The sequence below is a fragment of the Myxocyprinus asiaticus genome, chromosome 35, assembly GCF_019703515.2.
Source record: "Myxocyprinus asiaticus isolate MX2 ecotype Aquarium Trade chromosome 35, UBuf_Myxa_2, whole genome shotgun sequence".
Taxonomy (NCBI): Eukaryota; Metazoa; Chordata; class Actinopteri; order Cypriniformes; family Catostomidae; genus Myxocyprinus; species Myxocyprinus asiaticus.
Window position 1 is genome coordinate 31926588 of NC_059378.1, and position 23935 is coordinate 31950522.

The 23935-nt window shown below is 39.8% G+C and overlaps 1 protein-coding gene across 4 annotated transcripts in view; it reads left to right on the forward strand.

Annotated features, from left to right (window-relative positions):
• Positions 1-3507: 3507 nt before the first annotated feature.
• Positions 3508-23935, forward strand: part of elmo2 (engulfment and cell motility 2) — a 216402-nt gene continuing 195974 nt past the window's right edge. For all 4 annotated transcript variants that reach the window (XM_051672277.1, XM_051672279.1, XM_051672278.1 and 1 more), the window contains exon 1: positions 3508-3733. The gene's annotated coding sequence lies outside the window, so the exon portion shown is untranslated. The remainder of the gene's footprint in view (positions 3734-23935) is intronic.

Here is a 23935-nt window from a genome sequence, read left to right on the forward strand (position 1 = left end):
ACAGTCCACAACCACATTGCCCTTTTCTTCTATGTGTCTGATATCGGTTGTAAACTCCAAAATGAAAACGAGATGCTGCAGTTGTTGGGCAAACCAAGGTTCCATAGCTTTTGACACGCCGTAGATCAGGGGTTTATGATCCACAAACGCTGTAAAAGCACGGCCCTCCAAGATGAAGCGGAAGTGTCTCACATCCAGATACAGTGCGAGCAGCTCTGGGTCAAAGGCGCTATAATTATTGTTAGGACAGAGCTGCCGACTGAAGAAAGCAAGGGGGTGCCAGGCCCCATCGACAAGCTGCTCGTGAACCACCCCCACTGCATAGTCTTAGGGATCCATGGTAATGGCTATAGGTGCCTTCGGGACAGGATGTGATAACAAGGTTGCTTCCGCCAAGGCTTGTTAAGCAACCTCAAACACCCTATGAATTAATGAATGTTATATTTATATAGCACTTTTCTGACACTACATTTAAAGAGCTTTACACAGTGAACAGGGGACTCTCCTCAACCACCACCCTTGTGCAGCATCCACCTGGATGATGCAACGACAGCCATAGTGCACCAGTACGCTCAACACACACCAGCTATTGGTGGAGAGGAGAGAGTGGAGTGATAGAGTCAATTCATGTATGGGGATTATTAGGAGGCCATGGTTGATAAGGGCCAATGGGGAGCATTTGGCCAGAACACCAGGGTTACACCCCTACTCTTTTCAAGAAGTGTCCTAGAATTTTTAATGACTACAGAGAGTCAGGACCTCGGTTTAACATTTCATTCGAAGGACAGTGCCTTTTTTTACAGTATAGTGTATACTGGGGCATTAGTACCCACACAGACTGCAGGGTGAGCACCCCCTGCTGGCCTCCCTAATGCCTCTTCTGGCAGCAACCTTAGTTTTCCCCAGGAGGTCTCCCATCCAGGTACTGACCAGGCTCAAACCTCCTTAGCCTCAGTGGGCAACCGGTCTTGAGCTACAGAGTGATATGGCTGCTGATAATGGCACCATGCCCTAGTCATCTCCTCTGACCAGGTGATCTGTGTATTCGCTGATTTGCCCTTCAAAGCTCTGTGTAAGGGGTGCATAACTGCAGCTGCCCGCAGTATGAAATAGTGATAAAAATTCAAATTCAAAAGTCTTTGGTTGTGCAGGGAGTGGGGAACTCACCTCCACCTTATTGGGTAACGGTACTGCACCCTAACTCAGGGCCCAGAAAGTCTATGGCAGACAACCCGAATTGGCACTTCACAGGATTAATAATAACGCCATGTTGACTGAGGTGCACAAACAGTGATCTTAAATGGTCTAAGTGCTGTTCTTTGGAAGCGCTAGCAACCAGGATGTCATCCAGGCATATGAATAGGATATTCAAGCCTCTCAGGACCAGGTCCATCATACGCTGGAAGATTTGCGCTGCGTTTTTAAGGCCGAACGGCATCCCACAAGAATTCAAACAGGCCAAATGGTGTTATTACAGCAGTCTTAGGGACATACTTTGGGTTGACAGACACCTGATGGTATCCATGGACCAGGTCCACTTTTGAGAAAACTGTTTTCCCGGCTAAACGAGCAGAATAATCCTGTATGTGTGGCACTTGATACCGGTCCAGCATGGTGACATTGTTGAGTCGACGATAATCTCCACAGTCAAAAGCCACCAGTGAAGAGGGTAAGCCATGGGTTGTTGGAGCAGCACACTATGCCCAGTTTTTCAATGTTGGTGAATTTGGCTTTAGCCACCATGAGCTTTGCTGCATCCAGTCTGCGGGCCCGAGCATGTACCGGTGGCCCAGATGTGGAGATGTAATGCACCACTCCATGACTGGCCACAGCTGTGGAGAAATTGGGCCTAGTGAGATTAACAAACTCCCCCAAAATTCGGGCAAACTCACATTCTCCTGTCAGCACATTGGACAGTGTGATTGTCAGGAATTTGCTTCCCACACAGGGTAGGGAGTTGAAATGCTCAGCATCCAGAAGTCTACATTTCCTAACCTCCACTAGTAGTACATTGTTGCAAAGGAAGTCTGCTCTGAGAAGGGCCCTATTCACATCCGCTAGTACAAACTCCCATGAAATATATCACCCATTGAAACACAGTGGCACCAGGTGTTTTCCATAGGTAAGTATACTGCCTTTATTAACAGCCTCAAGTGAAGGCCCGATCTCACCGAATTGTTTGTCCAACAGCAATGCAGGTGAAACGCTGACCTGAGCGTCAGTATCACAAAGAAAATGATGGCCAAATAAAGTGTCTTTGATGAACAGCAGATGTGCATACTGCTAGTTGCCACAATGCTAATAAACTGTGTACCGTCCACTCCGCTGAAACTACACGGTGGCATAATTTCTTGGCTTCAGCCCCAAAGCATGCGTGATAGAAACACAGTCCTTGCACATTTAACCGCTGTGCCGCTGGCTGTGAGGTTGCACCGTAGATTTTGTCACAAATGAAATTGGCACAGCCGCAACACCATTTCCCGTGTACGTCTGGGATTCTGCTTGATATTTGTCTGCCAGATGTGCTAATTCCCTGTAGTCTCTGATAGAAGTATTTGCCAAGGTGGTGCGGACATGTTCGGGCAATTGTTGCAAAAAGAGCTCTTTGAAAAGGAAACATGGCTTGTGCTCACCCAGTACCGCTACCATGTGGTCCATTAGCTCGGACAGAAGCATGCTGCCGAGACCAGGCAGTGAAAGAAAAATCTTTAATAAATATGCTTTCAATGTGGCGTATTTATCTCTGGCTGGAGGAGCTTCCAAAATGTTGACTGCTTGTGCTGCCATGGAGCTGCTGAGGGCTGCAACAATATAATAATATTTTGTTTCATTGGCAGTAATGTCCCGCATGGTGAACTGGGCCTCTGCCTGGGCGAACCAGACAATTTGTCGACATAGTGAGCGAATAATATCCACTTGCATCGGGGTCACCAATGTAGCTTTTGTGCTAACAAAAGAGAATGGAGGCAGAGATCTGAACCAAAGGATCTCGGCCTGTCTTTACTTCTCTTACAACTCTAAAATAACATAGCGCAGCCGGATGACTTCACGTCTTGTGCCAGCATCAAAACCTAAAGGGGCATGAACTAGTAAATGTATGTGTGTCAGAGGTGGGTGAATTATGTATGCCCCCCTACAATATGTATATTAGTGTGCCTGTTCTATTTTCCAGGCATTAAAAATAGCAGTGAAGTTCAACAAGTAGTTTGGATTAAGCTCGTAGTAAAATATGACACAAAAAAGACTCTTTACATGCAAAACTTTACTACGAGTGTAGACAAACACTTTTACTTCTTGATTATAAATCCCAATACTTTTAATGTACAGCTACTCTACCATGCTCTAGTCATCCTTAACCAGTTCTAGTCCAACAGTACCAAGAGGACTGATGATGATGCTGCTGCTACTGCAGTGAATCATAGGGTAGAGTCTGATCACGTCAATCACTGAAGTTCGTATTTTCATTGGCTGGTCTGAGATTAGGGGTGGGATCAGATGGAGGGCTAAAATCATTCCACTCACACTTGCACCAAACAAACCGACTTGTGTGCTAGATAACGCTATCGATTTCTGATCAACTGGTTGATCCGCGATTTATATCAACTAAGCGTGATCAATGTGATGAAGAAGGCGATGATGAAGATGAGGTGGTTTAAACTCCGCCCATAAGCCTCCATTTAAACATCAGCTCAACCATCAAGCAAAACATCTCGGGTTTATCGCTGATTCTTTGGTAAGAGCATCGTACATATGAAAGCGACACATATCACTAAAAAATGTACATCATAAACTCGGTGGAATAATATATTAAATATATTCATAGTAGAAATAACATTCAATATAGACATGCCTTCAGGATGCGGATTCAACAGTCATGGCTATGATTTAACAGTTTAATATCGCTGCATCATTCGATAAAGTAGTATTATAACGCTCTGTAGACGCGTTTAATGTGTGAACGCTGCAACGGTTGTGATTTTAAGTCGTATTATATTAACGTCTAACAGTGATATATGAATGCTATTGAGTACCGTTGTGTGTTTATGTAATTATGATTTATGACATATTCATATTGCGATTTTTACACGTTAACAATCATTAGACTGTAGCTAATTTCAGTTTCATGATCTCTGTTTAGATGAGCGTTTCATCATTTCACGATCTATTCACGATAGAATTGTTCTGTTCCAATTCATTGAGTTTGTTTAAAATTACGATTTGTTTAAAGTCATTTGCCAAAATATTTTGGTTGATATGAGCTTATTTGCATGTTTTCACGGTAAGCCTTTTATTATCTTGAAAGAATATGTTTTAATCTACTATTACTATGATGACACCATCCAAACCCTTTTGGACAGTGGCAGTAGAGTTATGGACAGATACTTTAAAAGCTAAAAACATCAGAAAAGCTTAATGGTGGTTTAGATGACTTATGCTGATAATAATAACAACAGCTGACTTAAACATTGATGTCCATGCACACTGCAAGAGTGATTGTTTTGACACGTTAATTATGATGTTATTTTAATGATTATAGCTGGGTTTCCATCCACATATTTGTGGAATATGCAATATGCAAATAATCTGTCCAAATTGTGCATAAAAACGTATACACTTGCTTGTTTGTTTGTAAAAGGACATGCACATAAACTACAATGGAAACACATTTACAGAATAAATTCCTGTAAAAAATAAATTCCCTTATCAATAAAGTCATGTTACTTTGCTTCAAGTCACGTGACTGAATAATCCGTTCACAAGTGGACTAACTAGCGGATTCATGTCTCATCTCATAGTATCTTAAATGTTGATCTGGTCATTCTGATGTCAGTGTCATGAAGAATTAGATCCCCACCTTACCTGCACCTCTAGGACCCTGAAGTGATTTCATTGGCTGAAAGAAGTAGTTTTGGGTGTTCTGTTCGGTAACTGATAATAAATTCTACAATATCGCATGAAGATTTATGTTGTCTTTATCATGAAATGCATCAATTAATGTTGTGTAAGCTACACATCACATGATATAGCCAACATAACAAATGGTCAAAGTAAATGTGTCTCTTTGTGTTTTCAGTTACCATGCTAACGTCTCTCTTTGTGTTTAAAATTCCATCATGTATTCCCTAAGGTTCAATTATTGGATTAAGCAAGCTTATGATGCGCAAGTACATGTAATTATATCAAAATGTTTAACTTAATGCGGTTTTACATGATATACGGTAACCGCGGTTCCACTACTCATTTTCAATGAGAGAGAGGCAACAGGAGGCAGAATGGAGGCGGTACTGGAAGCAGCACTGCTTTGCAAGCTCATTCATTACAATTCTGCCGCTTTGTTGTGCACGAATGTTTGCGGCACACACCTCTCAAGATAAAAATATTTTATTTCTCTGCGGCTACTGCTTGTCACTGACCAATCAAAGATGATTTAGCGTATACAAAAACAACATGAAAAAATGTACTCTTTATTGTTGAATGTCCAGAGCTATATAAACAATCTTTGAACATTTATAAAGACATAAATAGGAAAACAGCCTCATAGGAAGCTGTGAGTGGATGACAAGCCTTGCAAAAAATCTTAACTTGCTGCAAATTTGCAGCAAATCTGCCGCTTGTTATTTTCACATGCAGATGAGTTTTTGATTCGCCGCAAAGGTTTGCCAGAGGTTTGCAGCTCTTCAACGACAGTGGTGAACCTCTGGCAAACCTTTGGCAACAATGGACAATTTGCCACAAGTTTGCTGAAAAGCTCATTTGCATGTGAAAATTATCAGTGGTGAATTTGCGGCAAGTTTGCAGCAAATATGCCATGAACTCTTGATTTTCGTAAGGGACGTCGGTGAACAAGGTGAAAATAGACTATAGAAACATGTAGCCTATAGCTTATGTGGAAGACAGACATCGTCATCTTTGCGTTCGTACTATGGACCACCTACTTTAACTTTAGATAACGGAAAATACCATTTATTACCCAAATGGTAGAGTGGTAGAGTGTTTGGTGGATTTTGAATGTTCATTTGTAGCCCTCTCATTTTAATGACTGATGTGATGTTATTTATACTATACCAATAGGCTAATAAAAAGATAAAGTACATGCAGTCTATTTCTATAGTCAATTTAGAAAATCCAGTACTTAAGATCAAATGTGGAGACGCATGGCAAAATGCCATCATTACATATATTTACATTATTTAGCTATTATTCATTAATATTGTAATATTCATTTAGCTCAACTGGTAGAGTATGGCGCTAGCAAAGCCAAGATAACACACAAACTGATAAAATATATACCTCGAATGTGCTGTAAGTCACGTTGGATGAAAGTGTCTGCCAAATGCAAATATGTAAATATTACATTAATCTTGACAAAATGGCTTATTACAATATTTATAGAAATAATACATTTTATGAAGAAATAAGTGGAATTTTATTTTGTTTTATGTGCTATCATTTACATGCAACACGCAATACAACATTTTATTGCCTCAGAGACACAGTATCTGAGTATGTGAAGGTGACGCAGTAGGAGGCATCATTGAACTTCCACATGCACCTTTCGCACCGCCTTTCATGTGTCATAGTCAATACACAGTCAATGTAGTTATCATAAATATGCATGATTGAGCTACATTTATTTTGGATTGCCCAAAGTATAAAAACTGTGTTGTTTTTTCATTGTCCTTTTTTTTTTTTTTTTACCCAGACACAGTATTGTCTCAATGAATGCATGCAGTCTTAATTTGTCAAGTCTGTTTGAAGTCTCAGTTTTGCTTAAGCCATGCACACACTATACGATTTGCAGTCGGTACCCTTCGCACACTTAACGACTCTGTCTTTTGTTTTTAGTCGTGGTGGTGCGCTACACGACTGGGTGTATCAACTACACCAGTGTTTCCCAACATTTTTAATGCTACGGCACACTTTTTACGACTAAAAAATTCTACGGCACACCACTATCCCACATAGGCTAACCATCGTAAATATTTTTCCTTTTCAAGAACTTGTCCATGTTTTCTGTCCGTCTTAGTAGTGTGTTTACTAGTAATGTTTGAAATTCGGCTATGCAAAAAAACAAAAAAAACAACAAAAAAAGTCACATAGGTAGGCTATGCTGTGTGAGGTCACAGGTGGCAAGAGCGCTAAATTGGTAATGAAAAAACATCAAATTTGCTTCTTTTCTAATTTGTAGATTTGTTCTTGCAATGCCACAACAAATTACAGGGATGCAAACTCATGAGGGGCGAAAAAGGTAAGACAATCACTGGTCCACGAAAAAATTTTCTGGGGATTTTTTTTTTTTAAAGAATAAGCTAAAAGCACCAATTCCAGCTATTTTAGTGATTGAAGTTTATTCAAGTTTACAATTGTGCAGAATTAGCTGCAAAATAAAGAGTATTTTGGTGAGGCTTGCTTCTGTTTCACAAATTTGTTAAATTTTATTAACTGATTAGTTCAGTGACCCATTCTCGAAATGTCACTAGGTGGCAACAAATGAGCGTCTTATATGCAATGAGTGAGTCAGTGAATCATTTTGAGTCGTTCATGACCGAAATCTACCAAGAGACTTTATAGTGTTTAAGCATTAAAAGAACAAAGCAGATCTATAGTCTTCCTTCAGTCTGAGCATTATTTTTCATCCAAAAAGACAACAATAATAGTCTAATAATAGTTTGTTTCAATAACGTCCTTACCTTCTCCTTTATTAAAACTTGCATGGCTACAAATCTACTGACTTCAGTTCAGTATAAGAATTATAAACACAAAGCAGATCTATGGTATCATATTCCTACAGTAGCCTATTTAAACTGCTGAGCATGGCTTTTATCAGAAAAGACCACAATAATAGACAAATCAAAATTATTTTGAGTTTCAATAATGTTCTTTCATCATTGTAAAGCGCATTTCACATGAGTTGAGTTGAGGTGTCAACGCTCCGTTCAACGCCAGCGTCAAGTGCCGCATTGCCCTCCACATGACAAGAGTTGCAGAAAGCGTCACAGAGGGGCGATTTTACGAGTTTGCCTCGTAAAATAGCGGGAGGTGTGCACAGTAAACATTGAAAACATGTATTTGGAAGAGAGAAAAAAAGCTTGCAGTTGCTTTGATAGCAGAAAGTAATAAAAGGACTCGTTTATGTTTAGGTCTAAGCGTTTTCTTGGTGAATTTAAATTAGTTCAATAACTGGAGTCTCCGATATTCGTAAACAATAAGGTAATATTTAATTAAAAGAAATTATGAGATGTTCAGTGTCTCTTCACAATTTTGGACAATTTTTAAATATTTCTTGTTGCTTAGTACACTCAAAGACATTATTGGTGAAGCAAAAACGTGTGTGTGAAAAACACTTTGGTGTAAAGTGGCGTCACTTCATAGACTTCAATGTATTCTGCAGCGCTGACACGAGTCATGTGAAAGACCCTTAACGCGTATAAATATCAGTCACAATCACAAAGGTCACCGATTATGGTTTCAAAATGGTGAATTTCTCCGAAAGATGAGGAGTTTGGATCCCTGAAATATATATTTTTTTCATGCATTTATTTATTTTGTGGAATTTGATAATTTTTCACGGCACAATGGTTGGGAAACACTGAACTACATGACTATTTGTCCCCGCAGAAGCCCTGTTTTTACACCGGATATTGAAGATGTGTTTTGGCTGATCTGATCACAAGTAGGTCTTGTATCTTTTGACCACTTGTGTTCATATTTTGAGAGGAAAGACTCTAATTTCATGATGGCATACATCGTCAGTTTATTAATGCATGTTAATAAAGCGCAAAAAGTAGAAAAAGGCGTTTAAACCAGCGCACCGTTTCTCTTCATTATACTTACATTTAATATGAGCACATGATTAAACATGACGTTTAGAATAGAATTTTAAGTTATTTTAGTGGAACAACTGATGTGTGTGCTTCTCATCTGTATCACTGTATGTTGATATCAGGCATACTGAAGAAGATCTGTGAAGTTGTTGCATATATATTCACTTTTTTTTTCTCAATCGGACGGTTATTTCCTTTAAATCCTCACGTAACTGGCAGCTGATCAAACGAATCGCCCAAAACGCATCTTTAAAGATATAATCCCAAAATTCATTCACAAACTCGCACATAGCAACAGGAAAGTTTATTTGTGAAAACATGTCAAAAGACACATTAAATAAGGGCTTGCGCCAGATGGCCATAATGTATGCGTGCAATCATCATTTGTAGTCCGTTTGTGATGAAAGCACTGAATCCAGCCAAAACTTCAGTATTATCGTCAGATGTTTATGGCAGATGTCACTGCTTTCAGCTCACAGTGATTGGCTACTGCCCAGCATTCTTTGATCCTTATTTGCATAAAGTCTATCATTTCTCAGCTTTTTGACTCTTGTGTTCTATTAAAGTGACCAAAGAGCTTCTTTTACTGAAGAACTGGCAAGACGTCAAGCTGATCTCAATGTTTTCATCTGCAATCGCACTCTGTTGCATATCATCACAAACGCTGATTGTAATCCATAGTGATTCTGTCACCAAGCGTTTTATTTCTTCTGTGTTTTTTCCTACAAAAGTGACTAATGAAATCAGAAAGTGGTTGCACAACAGTCAGTTTTTATTGAACGTAATTTCTTTACTCACTGAAAGCTGCATATGGACAAACACATTCTATGGCAAGCTTTGTGGGGATCAATACAAAATCACACTCTTTCATAAGGTATTTTACTCCATGAATCGTTTCCTAAATCACTCTTTAACAATTGTTTAAGCTCATGCGGTACTCCTGTTGTTAATTCGGTGAGCTCCATGAGACAGAGAATCAGAGAGAGAGAGTTTCGGTGAGTTGGAATGTGTCACCCCTCCACCATTTTGTATCGACAAGTGTGTCATATCTCCAAGTGAAGAGAACGAGATCTCAGCAAAACAGTCTGCATTTGTGACACCCTAGGCCAAAATCGAGTTGTTTTGAATCTGCTTGTGTGGTGCTGGCTTTACGTGTCCATTGGCATGTGGTGAACAAAGCTGAGCAAGCGTTTTCAATTCATTCCTAAGGGAGCTGAGTGTATCGTGTAAAACCGCCCTTTTTTGTTATTAACATTTTTTTATTGATTCCAACACAGACAAGAATAATTATGCATTCGGAATCAGCTTATAACTTATATTAGTGCACAAATACAAAATAACATCATACCCACATATGAACAGACACACAAATAGAAATACATAAATACATTAAAAAAAAAGACAAAGTTCAACAGACAAAAAAAAAAAAAAAAAAAAGACACACCAATAAAAAAATTTTCTCCCTCCACTGCCCCTCATTAGGACCATTCCAATTGAGACAAATAACTGCCCCACTTTTTGCCATAAATTGCCAGGTTCCCCAGCCATCTGGAAGTCATCTCCTCAAAAGCTGCCAATCACTCACGAAATGAGGGCGCATCAGATGATTTCCATCCCCAAAGGATTAGCTGTCTGCCAATCATCACCCTGGTTAGGACCCAGCATTTATGTATTTATCTCCTATATTCAGGACCCCCCCTCCCCCCATCACACAAAATTACACAGTCTGGGGCAAAATGAAAATTCAGTGTCCCACACAGTGTCTCACACACAAGCGCTGGACTCTCAACCAAAATTCCTGAATCTTAACACAACCCCAAAAAAGCATGGGTTGTGTCCCCGTCTTCTGACTGGCATCGCCAGCAGGTGAGTGAGTCTTTAAGACCAAGCCTATATAATCTAGAGGGGGTCCAATAAAATCGATGCAAAATCTTAAATTGCATCAGACGCACCCTTGCATCTCTAGATGTAGAGTTGACATTTTTTTAGAATCCTAGCCCACACTCCCTCCTCCAATACCAAGTTTAAATCTTTCTCCCATAATCTCTTGAGAGAAGTTGAAGCCCCATCCCCCAGATTCTGAATTAACAGGGAATAATACACTGATGCCTCATGACCTTTTCCAAAAGCAGTAATCACCACTTCCAGAGTATCTGCCTCTTTAGGGGGGTGTATGCTACCCCCAAAAATAGTACAGAGCAGGAGGGCCAGCTGTAAATACCTAAAGAACTGAGATCTGGGAATCCTAAAATGTTGAACCATATATTAAAAAGATCTCAACACTCCACTCTCATATAGGTCACCGAGCATATTAACCTCCCTCACAATCCACTCTGACCAGCAGAAAGGGGACTTATTAGTACATAATTTTGGGTTCATCCAAATGCTCCAGGCAACATTTAAACAAATGTCCGAATTAAACACTCTGGTCACTTTTGTCCATACCGAGTGCAAATGCGAGATAACGGGGTGTAACTTCTCTGGTTTAATAGAAAGGCTTTGCAATGGCAAAATAGGGGCAAGAATTTCCTGTTGAATACAGAACTAGGGAGGGGCTCTCTCAGGTGGAAGTGATCAATGAGACAAATGTCTGAGACCGAATGCATAATAATAAAACAAAATCTTGGGTAGGCCTACCCCACCTTTGTCAGTCGGCCTATGTAATTTATTGAAATGTAATCTGGGACGCTTACCATTCCAAATGAAGGACTTCGCTATGCTATCAAATTGCTTGAAATAAGAGAGGGGGACATCTATAGGGAGAGATTGTAGCAGGTAGTTGAATTTTGGAATTCAATTCATTTTAATAACGTTAACCAATCATAGGTAAATGTAATGAAGCCCACCTGCCCACATCGCTCGAAAACCTTTTTATTAAGGGGTCAAAATTAACTAACTAAATCACACAAATTTGCTGGGAATAAAATGCTCAAAAATGTAATGCCCTGTTTGGGCCACTGGTAGGCGCCTGGCTGAAAAGCCGTTACTGGGCAGTACGTTGTCAGAGCCAAAGTTTAGGATTTAGACCAATTGACTCTGTATCCTGAGAACTTAGAAAAGGAATTAATAATTCTGTGGAGGTGGGTTCACGTGACACGATGCGAGAAGCAGACGTGTGAGACACTAGCTCTGCGAACTTTGCTAGTTTTTTAATTATTTTCATGTTATAATCCAGTGAGATTCGATATACCCAGTTACATACTTGCTCTTTGAGGTAAACATGGCAAAGAAGTCAAAATCCTCAGACTCTGGAGACATTAAAAGACACTTACATGTTCAAGCTGAGGCCTCTGACGGCCCTGTGAGCCGGGGACTCGATTTGGACGGCACGTCGAGAGAAGAAATCCAGTGTCAACTGTCCAACGTCTCGGTAATGCTGATGAAGGTTGTTGCTGACTTGGAGGATCTCGCTGTAATACGTCGATCGATTACGGCGATGGAATACAAAATTCTCTGAGTTGTTTACAAGAGTGACAGAAGTTGAAAGACGGATCGATTATCTTGAGTCATCGGAAAGGGAATTATCTGCTAATCTGTCCGCGTCCAAAACAGATTTGGAATTAATTTCGGAAAAACTGGAATATTTCGAAAATATGAGCCGAAGGAATAACATACGAATTGTTGGAATTCCTGAGCATGAAGAGGGCAGAGATATGGTGAAATTCCTGGACGAGCTCTTCCCGAGTCTGCTCGACATAACAGGCTATAAACTGGAAATCGAGCGAGCTCACAGAGTCCTGGCTCGCGGATCTGCTGAGGGAGACAGGCTCCGATCGATTCTGGCCAAATTTCTGAAATCATTCGATAAAGATCTCATGTTGCACCAGGCGAGGAGCAAAAGGAAGCTTTCTTGGAAGAACCATAATATTTTCTTGTTCCCGGACTTTGCGAATTTGACGAGAGAAACGCGATCGGTTCAGGGAATGCAAGAAACTCTTACACCAACAGAAGATCGCTTTTGCACTGATGTTCCCGGCCAAACTGACAATAGAAATGAAGAATAGTCGCAAAGTATTTACATGTCCAAAACAGGCACTCTCCTTCATAAATACATTGGAGTAAGCCATTTGATGTTTCTTATAATAGTGGACTGCCTCGTTGTTGAGGAACTCTATTATCTGAGAAAGCTGGGTGCCATTTTTGTTTCTTTTTGCATTGGCTCCGCCTAGCGGCTGGAGTTTGTTTTATGGCATGACTCCTAGAAACTTTTGCATTGATGGAAGATCTTTCTTACACTGAAGTTCCCGGCCAGATCGAGAATGGACACTATGGATGACCGCAAAATATCTACATGCTCACATAAAGGATGTCTTTTATAAAGTTGAAGGGCTGAGTAAGTTATGGTGTATTTTTTTTTTTTTTTTTTTTTTTGCACGGCCTCCGAGTTAGTTTGGCTCTTGATCATCTGAGGAACCGGGATGCCGGTTTTGTTTTTCATGCTGGCTCTGCCTAGCGGCTGGAGTTTGTTTTGTGTAATTTCACTACTTCGGGACAGTTGTGGATAAATCTGTTCGTTCTTTGTGCTTATGCCTCCTGTTGGCTGGAGTTTGTTTTTGTGGAGTATTTTTAAGGGACAGTAGAATGATTATGTCATCTGCTGCACTCATAACAGCCAGCTCACTGAACAATTGTTTGTCTGTCCGAGGAAACTGAACAGCTTTATATCAGCTGGAGTTTGTTTTGTGGAGGAACACACCTTTGAGACAGTTCTGTGAATGAATCTACATGTTTTTTCTGTTATTCTGCCTGTTGGCTGGGGTCTGTTTTACAAAGTATTTTCTGTTATGTAATTTTGCCTCACAAAATTTGTGCAGAAACACCGGACTTGAATAATCCAATGGCAAAGTTGTCGAGGGGGTTCTCGTAGGCATACATGGACTCTTTGAGTTTTGAGGGATTGATGCCAGTTTGCGCTTTCGTGCACGGGGTTAATGCGTATGTGTTTATTTTTTCTGTTTGTTTTGTTTGGGGGGAAGTTTGGGGTTTGATTGCTGCATTTATGGGGAATGTGGTCTGTGTAATCTTGTTTTTGACACACAATTTATTTATTTTTTATTATATCAATATGTCAAATGTTAATATGAATAAGTTGTCTCTCTCCACATGGAATGTGAATGGGTTGGGGCACCCCATAAAAAGAAGGAAGGTTATTTCTTTTCTTAAACATAAGAAATATGATATTGTGTTTCTTCAAGAAACACATCTTTCCCCGCAGGAAGCTGAAAAATGTGTTAAGATATGGGGTGGACATGTTTTCTTTAGTGCTGGTTCAAGTAAGAGCAGGGCAGTCATTACATTGATAAATAAGCATCTACAATTCAAATGTCTCAAACAGATTAAAGATAAATTAGGGAGAGTCATTATTGTTTTAGCTGAAATTCAAGGGCAAAGGTTGATTTTGGCTAATATTTATGCACCTAACGCTGATGATCAGGGCTTTTTTATAGATCTTGAAGGGATGCTGCAAGCCGCTGGCACCCCTCATGATATAATATTGGGAGGAGACTTTAATCTTTTGATGGACTCAGTTGGACCTTGATCACAGTGAAGCAAAAGTGAGTAAACCTCCTAGAGCAACATTGACGCTTCACAGGATGTGTAAAAATCTTGGTCTTACAGATATTTGGAGACTTTTGAACCCATCTGGTGGGGACTATACATTTTTTTCATCAGTCCATGAGATTTATTCTAGAATAGATTATTTTTTTATATCCAAATCCCTCATTTCATCTGTTGTGGATTGCTCAATTGGAAATATCTTAGTCTCAGATCATGCCCTGGTGAGTTTAGAGGTGTTGCCATATACAGAGAAAAATAAATCATATAGTTGGCGGCTTAATGTGTCCCTTTTGCAAAATCCTGATTTCCAACAAATGTTAAAGACTGAAATCAGTGTTTATATGGAGACCAATTGGTCCTCAGTATCCTCTGAAGGGCGTGGCTTGGGAGGCACTTAAGGCAGTTCTTAGGGGTCGGATCATACAGTATGCCTCAATCATCAAAAAATCCAAAGCACAAGAACTTGGCCGAGGCAGAGCTGAAGCGTCGTATGTCATTTGATGGCCTCAGAGAATTGACCAGATTGAAATATAGATATAATACTATTTTGTCACGGAAAGTGGAGTTTTGGTTATTCAGGGCAAGACAGTCATACTTTGAGTCAGGGGACAAAGCAGGAAAACTTTTGGCTAGATATATAAAACAGAGAGAGTCTTTTTCTACCATTCCCTCAGTGAAATCTGCTGGTGGTGAAATATTTACCTCGGCCATTGATATTAATAATGCTTTTAAAGAATTCTACATTGATCTCTATAGTTCTACATCTTCTTCTATTGATGAAGATGTTAGAAACTTTGTGGAACCATTAGAACTCCCTAAATTGACGACTGAGCAAAAAAACACTCTTGATTCTGAGATAACCTTGGAGGAGCTTGATGGGATAATTAAGTCCCTACCTACAGGCAAGGCTCTGGGGCCTGACGGCTTTGCTGCCGTGTTTTTCAAATCATATGCTACAGAACTGGCTCCACTTTTGTTAGAAGTTTATACTGAATCATTAAAGAATGGAAAGCTTCCGCCAACCATGACACAAGCCCGGATCAGTCTGATTCTTAAAAAAGACAAAGATCCAAGCGAGTGTAAAAGTTACCGTCCATTTTCCCTGATCCAGCTAGATGTAAAAATTTTATCAAAAATTCTGGCTAACCGATTAAGTAAGGTTATGACATCTCTTATACATATAGATCAGGTGGGCTTTATTCGGGGCCGTAGCTCTTCTGATAACATTAGGCGTTTCATCAATATCATGTGGTTAGTAGCTAATGATCAATCTCCGGTCGCTGCCATCTCACTTGATGCCGAAAAGGCATTTGATATGGTAGAATGGGATTCTTTTTAAGATTTTGGAAATATATGGGTTCGGGAGTACATTTATTGGTTGGATTAAGTTACTTTATAGACACCCTGTAGCAGCGGTGCAAACAATCGGGTTAATTTCAGATTATTGTACTCTGGATAGGGGCACTCGGCCCCATTATTGTTCTGTCTTGCCCTGGAACCATTAGCAGCCGTGATAAGAAAGGAGGATGATTTTCCAGGGGTGATTGTGGGAGGTGTGGCGCATAAGCTTCTGCTTTACGCAGATGATGTTTTATTATTCGTCTCCGACCCCACTAGATCTATGCCTTGCCTCCATAGAATTATTAATTCCTTTTCCAAGTTCCCAGGATATAAAGTCAACTGGTCTTTGACAGCATACTGTCCAGTAACAGCCTTCCAGCCGGGTGCCTTCCAGTGGCCCAAACGGCATTAAGTATTTGGGAATTTTATTCCCAGCAAATTTGTCTGATTTAGTCAGAGTTAATTTTGATCCCTTAATAAAAAGTTTTTCGAATGATGTGGACAGGTGGGCTTCATTACACTTGTCGATGATTGGGAAGGTTAATGTAATTAAAATGAATTGTATTCCAAAATTCAACTACCTGTTACAATCTCTCCCTATAGATGTCCCCCTCTCTTATTTCCAGCAATTTGATAGTATAGCAAAGTCCTTCATTTGGAATGGTAAGCGTGCCAGTTTACATTTTAATAAGTTACATAGGCCGATGGACAAAGGTGGGTTAGGCTTACCCAAGATTCTGTTTTATTATTATGCATTCGGTCTCAGACATTTGGCTCATTGGTCACTTCCACCTGAAAGAGCCCCTCCCTGGTTTTGCATTGAACAAGAATTTCTTGCCCCTATTTTGCCATTGCAAAGCCTTTCCATCAAAATAACCAGAGAAGTTAAATCACACCCCGTTATATCACATTTGCACTCAGTATGGACAAAAGTGTCCAGAATGTTTAATTCAGATATTTATCTAAATGTTGCCTCAAGCCTATGGCTAAACCCCAAACTATGCATTAATAAGTCCTCTTTTTGTTGGTCTGAGTGGATTGTGAGGGGGGTTAATACACTCAGTGATCTTTATGAGAGTGGTGTGATGAGATCCTTTGAAAATTTGGTTCAATATTTTGGGATCCCCAGATCTCAGTTTTTTAGGTATCTTCAGCTACGACACTTGCTCTGTACTATTTATGGAAATAGCATACTCCCCTAGAGCGGCAGATACTCTGGGAGAGGTGATTTCTGCTTTTGGAAAAGGTCATGAGGCATCAGTGTATTACTCCTAATTAAATCAGAGTCTGGGGGACGGAGTCTCAACCACTCTCGAGAGATTATGTGAGAAAGATTTAGACCTGGAACTGGAGGAGGGAAAATGGGCTAGGATTTAAAAAAACATAAAGACTGCATCTAGTGATGCAAGGGTGCGCCTTATACAATTCAAGATTTAGCATCGGTTCTATTGGACCCCCTCTAAATTGTATAGGCTTGGTTTTAAAGACACACCCACCTGCTGGAGATGCCAATCAGAGTATGGAGATTTAACCCATGTCTTTTGGGGGTGTGTGGAAATTCAAAAGTTTTGGTTAAAGGTGCAGAGTCTGGTATGCAAGGTGTTAGGTATTCAGGTATTATTCTGCCCCAGACTCTGTATCTTGGGTGATGGGGCGGTCATTGACATTGTAAGTAGACACATAAAGAATTGGGTCTTAACGAGTGTCATGATTGCCAGGCAGATCATTTTGAGGGGTTGGAGGTTGGCTGGAGCACCCTCCTTTTAGGAGTGGTGCTCGGAGATGGGAAGGGTGGCGGCCTTTGTGGAAGTTACTTTCAGAGGAATGGGGAGGTATAAAGTGTTCGTGGAGAAATAGGGCAGGTATTTGTCATTTGTGGATGTGTGATTATTGTTGTTGTGTTTTTAATTTTTTTATTTTATTTGTTTATTTATTTTTATGTATTTTTTTTATGTGTGTGCATATGTGTCTGTCATTTTAAGACCACTTTTATGTTGCTGGGGTTAGGGTGGGATTGGGAGGGGGAGGAGTAATAGTTGGGGTTAAGTTTGATTCTATGTATATATGTTTTGTTCTATGAGGTACATTCATGTGAATCAATAAAAATTGTTAATCAGAAAAAGGTTTTCGAGTGATATAGACAGGTGGGCTTCATTACATTTATCGATGATTGGGAAGGTTAATGTTATTAAAATGAACTGTATTCCAAAATTTAACTACTTGCTACAGTCTCTCCCGGTAGATGTCCCCCTCTCTTATTTCAAGCAATTTGAGAGCATAGCGAAGTCTTTCATTTGGAGTGGTAAGCGCCCCAGATTACATTTCAATAAGTTACATAGACCGATTGACAATGGTGGGCTAGGCCTACCCAAGATTTTGTTTTATTATTATGCATTTAGTCTCAGACATTTGGCTCATTGGTCGCTTCCACCTGAATGAGCCCCTCCCTGGTTCTGCATTGAACAAGAACTTCTTGCCCCTATTTTGCCATTGCAAAGCCTTTCCATCAAACTAAATAGAGAAGTTAAATCACACCCCGTTATTTCACATTTGCACTCAGTATGGACAAAAGTGTCCAGAGTGTTTAATTCAGATATTTATCTAAATGTTGTCTCGAGCCTATGGCTAAACCCCAAACTATGCATTAATAAGTCCCCTTTTTGTTGGTCAGAGTGGATTGTGAGGGGGGTTAATTCACTCAATGATCTTTATGAGAGTGGTGTGATGAGATCCTTTGAAAATTTGGTTCAATATTTTGGGATCCCCAGATCTCCGTTTTTTAGGTATCTTCAGTTACGCCACTTGCTCTGTACTATTTTTGGGAATAGCATACACCTCCCTAAAGCAGCAGATACTCTAGGAGAGGTGATTTCTGCTTTTGGAAAGGGCCATGAGGCATCAGTGTATTACTCTTTATTAATTCAGAGTCTGGGGGATGGAGTCTCAACCACTCTCAAGAGATTATGGGAGGAAGATTTAAACCTGGAATTGGAGGAGGGAGAATGGGCTAGGATTTTAAAAAAACATAAAAACTGCATCGAGAGATGCAAGGGTGCGCCTTATAAAATTCAAGATTTTACACTGATTCTATTGGACCCCCTCTAAATTGTATAGGCTGGGTCTTAAAGACACACCCACCTGCTGGCGATGCCAATCAGAGGATGGAGACATGGCCCATGTTTTTTGGTGGTGCGCTTAGATTCAGGAATTTTGGTTGAAGGTACAGAGTTTTGTGTGTGACGTGTTGGGCATTCGGATTTCGTTTTGCCCCAGACTCTGTATTTTGGGTGATGGGGCGGTCATCGACATAGGTGACAAATACATAAACAATTGGTTCCTCACCAGTGCGATGATAGGCAGGCAGATTGTTTTAAGGGATTGGAAGTCAGTGGGAGCACCCTCAAATCGGGAGTGGTGCGATGAGATGGGAAGGGTGGCAGCCTTCGAAGAGGTAACATGTAGAAGGCTGGGGATATGGGATTCTTTTATTTGGAAATGGGGTAGATATTTGATGTTTTTGGGGGGCTCTCGGAGTGGGTCTGTGGAGAGAGAGGTATAGTTTAGAGTTATATGTTTATTATATGTGTATATGTATGTATGTATATATGTATGTGTGTGTGTGTGTGTGTGTGTGTGTGTGTGTATATATATATATATATATATATATATATAATTTATTTTTTATTATTTTATTCTCTGTATATGTGGTGGGATTCTTGATTGGGGAGGGGAAGTAGTGAGGGTTAATGTTGATTCATTGTATGTATGTTTTGTTTTTCTTTGCTTTGAAAAATCAATAAAAATGTTAATCACAAAAAATAATTCTGTGGAGACGAGGCATAGATCTAGTGGGGTTGGAGACGAATAGTAAAATATCATCTGAGTAAAGCAAAAGCTTATGCGCTAAAACTCCAGCCACCACCCCTGGAAAATCATCTTCCTTTCTTATCGCGGCTGCTAATGGTTCCAGGGCAAGACAGAACAATAATGGGGAAAGAGGGCAACCCTGCCGGGTGCCCCTATCCAGAGTAAAATAATCTGAAATTAATCCAATTGTTTGTACCACCGCTAACAGGTTTCTATAAAGTAACTTAATCCAACCAATAAATGTACTCCCGAACCCATACATTTCCAAAATCTTAAAAAGATAATCCCATTCTACCATATCAAATGCCTTTTCGGCATCAAGTGAGATGGCAGCAACCGGAGTCTGATAAGTCACCACTGACCACATGATATTGATGAAACGCCTAATGTTATCAGAAGAGTTGCGGCCCCGAATAAACCCCACCTGATCTATATGTATAAGAGATGTCATAACTTTAATTAATCGGTTGGCCAAGATTTTTGACAGTATTTTTACATCTAGTTGGATCAGAGAAATTGGACGGTAACTCTTACACTCGCTTGGATCTTTGTCCTTTTTAAGAATTAAACTGATCCGGACTTGTGTCATGGTTGGTGGAAGCTTTCCATTCTTTAATGATTCCGTGTAGACTTCTAACAAAAGTGGAGCCAGTTCTGTATAAGATCTAAAAAATTCAGCAGCAAAACCATCTGGTGCCAGAGCCTTGCCTGTAGGTAAGGCCTTAATTACCTCGTCAAGCTCCTCCAAGGTTATCTCAGAATCAAGATAATTTTTTTTGCTCAGTCGTTAGTTTAGGGAGCTCTAATGATTCCACAAAGTTTCTAATATCTTCATCAGTAGACGAAAATGTGGAACTATAAAGATCAAGATAGAATTCTTTACAAGCATTGTTAATATCAATGGCTGAGGTAAATATTTTACACTCAGCCATTGATATTCACTGAGGGAATGGTAGAAAAAAACTCTCTCTGCTTTATATATCTAGCCAAAAGCTTCCCTGCCTTGTCTTCCGACTCTCAAAGTATGACTGTCTTGCCCTGTATAGCCAAAACTCCACCTTATGCGACAAAATAGTATTATATCTGTATTTCAATCGGGTCAATTCTCTGAGGCCATCAGAAGATATTCGGTGCTTCAGCTCTGCCTCTGCACTTTTAATATTCCCTTCCAACTCCACAAGTTCTCGTGCTTTGGATTTTTTAGTGAATGATGCATACTGTATAATCTGACCCCTAAGAACCGCCTTGAGTGCCTCCCAAGCCATGCCCACAGAGGATACTGAGGACCAGTTGGTCTCCATATAAACATTGATTTCGGCCTTTAACATTTGTTGGAATTCAGGATTTTGCAAAAGGGATACATTAATGCGCCAACAATGCGAGTTCTTTTTCTCCATTTGTGGCAGCACCTCTTAACTCACCAGGGCGTGATCTGAGACTAAAATGTTTCCAATTGAGCAATCAACAACAGATGAAATGAGGGGAAAAAAATCTATTCTAGAGTAAATCTTAAGGTCTGATGAAAAAAATGTATAGTCCTTACCAGATGGGTTCAAAAGTCTCCAAATATCTGTAAGACCAAGATTTTTACACATCCTGTGAAGCGTCACTGTTGTTCTAGGGGGTTTACACACTTTTGCTTCACTGTGATCAAGGACTGAGTCCATCAAAAGATTAAAGTCTCCTCCCAATATTATATCATGAGGGGTGCCAGTGGCTTGCAACATCCCTTCAATGTCTATAAAAAAGCCCCGATTTTCAACGTTAGGTGCGTAAATATTAGCCAAAATAAACCTTTGCCCCTGAATTTCTGCTAAAACAATAATGACTCTTCCTAATTTATCTTTAATCTGTTTGAGATCTTTGAATTGTAGATTTACATATCAGTGTAATGACTCCCCTGCTCTTATTTGAGCCAGCACTAAAGAAAACATGCCCACCCCATATCTTCACCAGGGCTCAACGCTAAGGATTTTTTCTACTGGCCCGGTCGGGCCAGCGCTTCAGATTTTTACTGGCACTGCCAAAATTTTCACTGGCCCCAACACAAAAATTATAAATAGCTGTTTTTCCATCATGGCTTTAAAAATGTGTCCAAAGATAAAAAGATGTTGTACATATATTATGTTTTTAAGACAATGTCCCCCCAAACTGAATCACATTTATAATTTGCAAGATATGATTTATGCCTTATGTAATCCCATATAAGCGCTTTACAGATATAAATTCATAAATACATCATATTAACCTCAGCCGTCCTGCCATTTACACATGAGTTTTTAAGTGAAGAGTTTTGTTGTGCAGATGATGGGTTTTCGGTCACCCATTTAGTCATGCTGTCATGCAACTTTTGCCCATGTGTAGTGTATTCACACACAGGATCAAATATTTAATCACTGAGTTAAAGATGTGATTATTGGCTGAATGTAATAAACATATAAATCCCTGAGAAGAGACTTGCTACCAAATCGGTTGTGACGTGTAATATACATTAGGGAGATATTAGGCCTAATCTGTGAATTAAGAATGTGTATATAACATGAAATCAGACAACCTAAAGACCAACACAGACTGATGCACATAGCACAAAAACAAAAATACCTGTATGGTCCAAAAATGAGAAATGTAACTGGTGTTTCATGAGGATGATATGAAGTAGACTGTTTTGAATATTCATCTTCACCCTGCAGCTGAACAGCTCTAATAATAGCCTAATAGCCATAGTGATCTTGCTTCTTTTCATATCAAACGCCATTATAATGTAGAATTAATGATTACATTTTGAAACTAACCTAATTAAATCTATACTTACATTTTGGATACTGAGCAGCTCGTGATTTCCAGGCACGTGTATAACTGGGGTTTAACAAAGTTTATTACGTTTCATTTGGCGCTTCATCTCTAAAGACGAATTGATGAGAGAAAATGTGCTTTTTTTACATTGGGAATAAAACTAGTGCTCTGTCCCTTTACGAGAGCACATGCATGTTAAACAGTCTACGCTGCATGGAGAGAGATGATGATGTGACATATGCACGGAGAGACATGGATTTTCAGTCCTTTAGAAAGAAACTGTTGATTTCTTGTGTTCCATTGTGTGGATTACTGCTTTTCACCAACATGTAAAAATGAAAAATGTGGGGATTTCACGCACTGTGAACACGGAATGTGCGGGAATACTTAAAATGTTGCACAAGACGTGCAATCCCGCTACGAAATTCATTCATTCATTCATTTTTTCTCCTTCTATTTTCTACACATTGGTAATAGCTGCTGCTAAGATACTTGGAAAAGAGCGAGGACAGTGCTAGGAGAGTGCGTTCGGTGTCTGCACACGACTGTGCCTTGGCGTGTCCAGTATGTTATGCGCTTGCTCATCTTTGCGAGCTAAATAGAATTGCGCTCGCTTGTCGGTTAGAATACTTGGTTCGCTCAGTGTAATTGTTGTGCTCTCTCACTTGTTGTTTTCTTGCACTAATGTTATAAATGCAGCACTGTCCCAATTGGGCAAGTGACAGTTCTAGCAACTGGCCCGAATCTCTCCCATACTGGCCCCGGGCCTTCGGGCAGTACTTATTGTCGAGCCCTGCTTCACACATTTTTCAGCTTCCTGCGGGGAAAGATACGTTTCTTGAAGAAACACTATATCATATTTCTTACGTTTAAGAAAAGAAATAACCTTCCTTCTTTTTATTCATTCACATTCCACATAGAGAGAGACAATCCACTCATATTAACATTTGACATTTTGACATGTAAGAAAAAATATATTGTGTGTCAAAAATACAATTATAAAGACCACATTCCACATTGGTGCAACAATCAACCCCCAAACTTCCCCCAGAACCTAACAAACAGAAAAAAGAAAAACGTGCGCATTAACACAATTCTACTAAGAAACTTCAGCACTGCAGAGTGTTTAAGCATAATAATCATTTCCCCACAAATGACAACAAAGCATACCTATAATATTGTGAACTGCTAAGCACAACTTTTTATCAAGTTATACAAAAAAGTCAACAATACTAGCTTAAAAAATAATTATGAGTTTCAATAATATCTGTATGTCATTGTAATGTGTGGTCATCACTCACTTTTATTCATAATTCATCTGGCCCCTTGTTGAACGAGATTGGAAAACTGAAAGAACTACTTGCCTCCTCTTGTTCAGCTAGTCATTAGATCCTCATTCATGAACGAGATGACTGATTTATGAGTGTACCAGTTCATTAAGTTCATTCACGAACGAGATGTCTTGTCTCGTTCAGACTCAAATGACTGACTATTAGTTCAGTAAAGGGTGTATTCGTTCAGTGGGTCAAACCAATGATATGCTCCTTCAC